At 36.3% G+C, this 4,197-nt stretch overlaps 1 pseudogene; it reads left to right on the forward strand.

Moving 5' to 3' along the window:
* Nucleotides 1-2,820: 2,820 nt before the first annotated feature.
* Nucleotides 2,821-3,505, forward strand: LOC103584913 (annotated as a pseudogene).
* Nucleotides 3,506-4,197: the final 692 nt, after the last annotated feature.

Raw genomic sequence — 4,197 nt, forward strand, 5'->3', positions numbered from 1 at the left:
TACTGCCATTTGCAACAACATGGATGGACCTTGAGAGAATAATATTAAGTGAAACGATTCAAGCACAGAAAGAGAAATACCACATGTTCTCACTTATTGGTGGGAGCTAAAAATTAATGAATAAATTCACACACACACAAAAACCGGGGGGAGGGGAAGAAGACATAACAACTACAATTCCTTGAAGTTGATACGACAAGCAAACAGAAAGGATATTGTTGGGAGGGAGGGGTGAGAGTGTGGTGGGAGGGAGGTTTCGGTAATGGGACACAATAATCACCCACATTGTATATTGGCAAAATAAAATTAAGAGAGAAAAAAAAAAAAGAAGGAGGTGTCAGGGAAGTCCCTCTTTGAAGAGGTGAGACCTCAGAGATGGAAAGGAGCCAGTTAGGATCTTAAGGTAAGAGCTGGTGTGTGTGGGGAGCTAGGTCAGGGGGCCTAGAGGCTGGTGAGGTGCGGGGTGGGAGGAGAGACACAAGGTGGGGTGGGAGAGGGAAGCAGAAGCCAGATCCTCCCAGGCTTTAGTGCGTAGAATGGATCGAGAAGAGAGGGGCAAGAGTAGAATCGGGAAGTTGGAAATGGAGATGATACTATAATAGACACTGTCCTCATGAGATCTTTATGAGGCATAATAAAAAAAAAAAAGAATGAAATACTACCATTCGTAAGAATATGGATGAACTTAGAGAAAATTATATTAAGTGAAATGAGTCAGGCACAGAAAGAGAAATATCACATGTTCTCACTTATCTGTGGGAGCTAAAAACAAATAAAGAAATAAATATTCAAATAAATGGTGGGGGCAGTGCCGGGAAGAAGACACAACCATGCCTTGAAGTTGTTAAGACAAGCGAACAGATATGATGTTGATGGGAAGGAGGAGGAAGACAGAGGCGGGAGGGAGGATTTGGTAAAGGTACACAAAAATCAATCACATTGTATATTGATAAAATAAAACAAAATTAAAAAAAAAAATTCCTTCCTGGAATAGGCTGACAGCTGTTCCATGTGGTACTCTTTCTTCCTGTCTGAAACACCGAGAATCACTTGAATTTATCAAAAAATCTAACCAAACTATAACTAACAATGAGGCTAAGAAGTTAGACCATAAAGCATTTCTGTGATGAAAGATGAAGCATTTTAATAAAATAATAAAGAACGGGGGCTAAGAAGGAAGCTTTATTTGTTTATAACGTTTTAAATTGATACTCCACTGGGTCATCTGTTGCCTTATGAGTGCCTGCTGGAAAAGGTTCCATATGAAAAAATATCAAAAAAGCAATTGATGTAGAAAACAAGGGACCTATATTTAAGAGTAAATGAACAAAGTTTTCTCATATTCATAAAAGGTATTCATATTCATGGGACACTTTGCACAATGCCTGCCAGGATGAACACAGGGTATATTGTTAGCCATGTTCACATAATTGAGCTTTTCTTGTTAATGTTTTTAAGATTCAAAAGTGTTTTAATTTTAATTCTCTCATAAGTCTGAGAAAAATTTCTGTGGTAATAATTCAAATTTGCAACTATATAGTTTATATAATTTATGTAAAACAGTCAGTTGAGAAATACCTTTTAAAAAATACAAGACATAATCATACACTAGAAGTTATGTTCTAGGGTTGGCATATTGCTTAAAAAATTTGGGATCTTGAAATATTCACTTCATCACAGTTTAAAACATGCTTATATTAAACTGGTAGTATACAAACTACATGCAGAGAAGAAAAATTTATTTACAAGTTATATAGCATTATTTTATTTGCTTTATTTATGATTTACGCTTGAAATGATTTAAAAATTTGATGATACCTCTTATTCGAATGAATTTTTGTAAGTTATCATAAATCCACTCTCAAACCAATTAATAAATAAGTTAGATTTATAATATGAGATTTTTGTAAAAAAAAATGTATGTATTCAGATGTTCCTGATTTTAAGATGATAGAGGCTTATATGCTTTTCCTGTGTAAGCAGATTTTCTTTATAAACAGCAATGGTGGCCATTTTTGACCCATTGAAAAGAGAGAGGGTAGGCAGTAGCACTTAACTTTAGATAAATGAATTTATTTCAAGTTACTTTAAATGAGAATTTAAAATTTCCTCAATATCATTAATAACTTTCAATATTAGTCCATACTTTGTAATAAAAATTTACCATAACTTAAAACTAGCCAGCCGTGAATCGTGAACCACGTCTGAGGAAGTTCAGTTACTGAATACTTATAAAGTTGTTTCATCTGCAGCATGACTCTAGGAAGAGTATTAGAGTAAGGTTCCAGTTTATTTCCATTTGTTTAATCAGTAGAAGAGAGAACTGATGTAAACAATTATGTAAAGGAAATCATTTAACATGATTTGAATTTGTGTTCACAAATCTATTGATTAACAAAACTAGGGCCTTATGTTAAAGAGAACTTGCAAACCTGCTGCTAGGCATTTTTCTTTAAAACAGTTAGGAACACTAAAGCCCATGGAAAGAATTTAACTAATAAAAAGTTTTATTTCAAAGTATGTTGTTCAGTTTTAGCCAATCATTTAGAGTCAATCAACTGGAATGCCACTTAACTATAGGCCCTTAAAATTTTTATCATTCTATTTTTTTTTTAATTTAATGATTTGATGTTAGTGTATTAAGGTAGCTTTTAATGAGAGAAAAGATTGGGGAGTGTATTAGTCAATACTGTCTTGGTTACAAATGACAAAAACCCATTTAAAATAGTTTGTGGATCAATGAGCTGCACAAATTCAGTCCAGGACTGCAGGAATTCAGGCATGAAGACACTGCAGGAGGCTCACACATGCAGACCCGAGATGAACAGAGCCTTGGATTGTCTGAGACAGCTCATTGCCCAAGTCTTGCCTTACAGTGACCTGGCTCTAGTCTTCAAAGACTTGAATGTTGTGTCAATGTTATAGGAATTTGGGGGAAGTAAGCAGCAGCAGAGACTGCGTTCCCAAGTGAAGGTGTGTCTATGAGTCGCTGCCAGCTCTTGTGTCTCCCTTTGCGAGTTAAGTGATTTTTCCATGGGGAAGTTGTTTTGGCAAATTTCAGTGCCACTTAAGTAGAGCTGAGGCCAGAAGGAATGCAGCTAAAGTGGCCCTAATCAACTCCCACTTTAATGAGCTGCCCTCTTGCAGGATCACCAAGGAATTCATTATGGAAAGGGTTCAGGAAGCGATCCACCAGCAGCACTTTAGATGAGGCGATGCCCCCAAGAACCAGCGTCAGAGCCTATCACTACATGTTGGAGTCAAACATGGAGAAGACCATGCTGTAGTTTCAGGAGCTGATGACCATTTTCTAATGATTGCACTGGAACAAAAGCCTAAAATAGCCCTTAATGAAACAAAGCGTTCCTGACCGGAAGTTATCTCCTACTATTCCCAGTATTCCCTAGGTAAAAAGATGTTTAGCCACGTAGCCCTCGACTGGATCATGAAGGAGCAGGAGTCACTAGGAATTCTCTCTTAAGAGCTACAAATGGCCCTGAGGTAATCACTGGGCATCAGGATCACTGTAGATCTGAGTCAGGGTTAAGCTCAGGATTTCTTTCATTCTTTGTAAAATCATAGGTCTTGTCCTGCTTTCCTGGCTTCCTCCAACTGCCTCAAGTATCAAAGAATGCTTGCATTTGATTAGTTTCACAGGCATTAGAAGGAATCTTTACCTCTTTGTTGTTGTTCAAGAACATAAGCAATCAGTAGCTCAAATGTAGTATCACTGGTAAGTTTAAGTTAGTGAAATCTTTAAAGGAGGCATAAAATATTGCTGTCTTTATATGACCTGTTTCTGTGGGTCAATCAACTGATTAGAAAATCAAAAGCAAATGCAAACTAATTTTTAGATATTTCCTGTTTACTCAAATTTAAGAATGACAGTAGTATCAATTTTAAATGCTTATAGGTATTTCCATATCTATAACATGAGAAAGATTATTCTGAATGTAGTCCAGTAATTCAAATTAAAACATTTTTCTCAATTAAAAAAAAAAACAGTTTAAGTGGTCCTGGGAATATGGTAGCAGTGGAGGCATTGTTGCGAATATTTCCAAATCCCCACATAAAAATAGATTGGGGATCTAAATAGCAAAACTAAAAACCTATTGACAATATTTACCACAAAACTAGGAGACGAGCTATCCCCACAAACACCAAAGAGAGTATGTGAGGGTAAACCACTTGACCCAA

Source organism: Galeopterus variegatus, unplaced genomic scaffold, assembly GCF_000696425.1.
Source record: "Galeopterus variegatus unplaced genomic scaffold, G_variegatus-3.0.2 Scaffold202, whole genome shotgun sequence".
In the NCBI taxonomy this organism is placed as follows: Eukaryota; Metazoa; Chordata; class Mammalia; order Dermoptera; family Cynocephalidae; genus Galeopterus; species Galeopterus variegatus.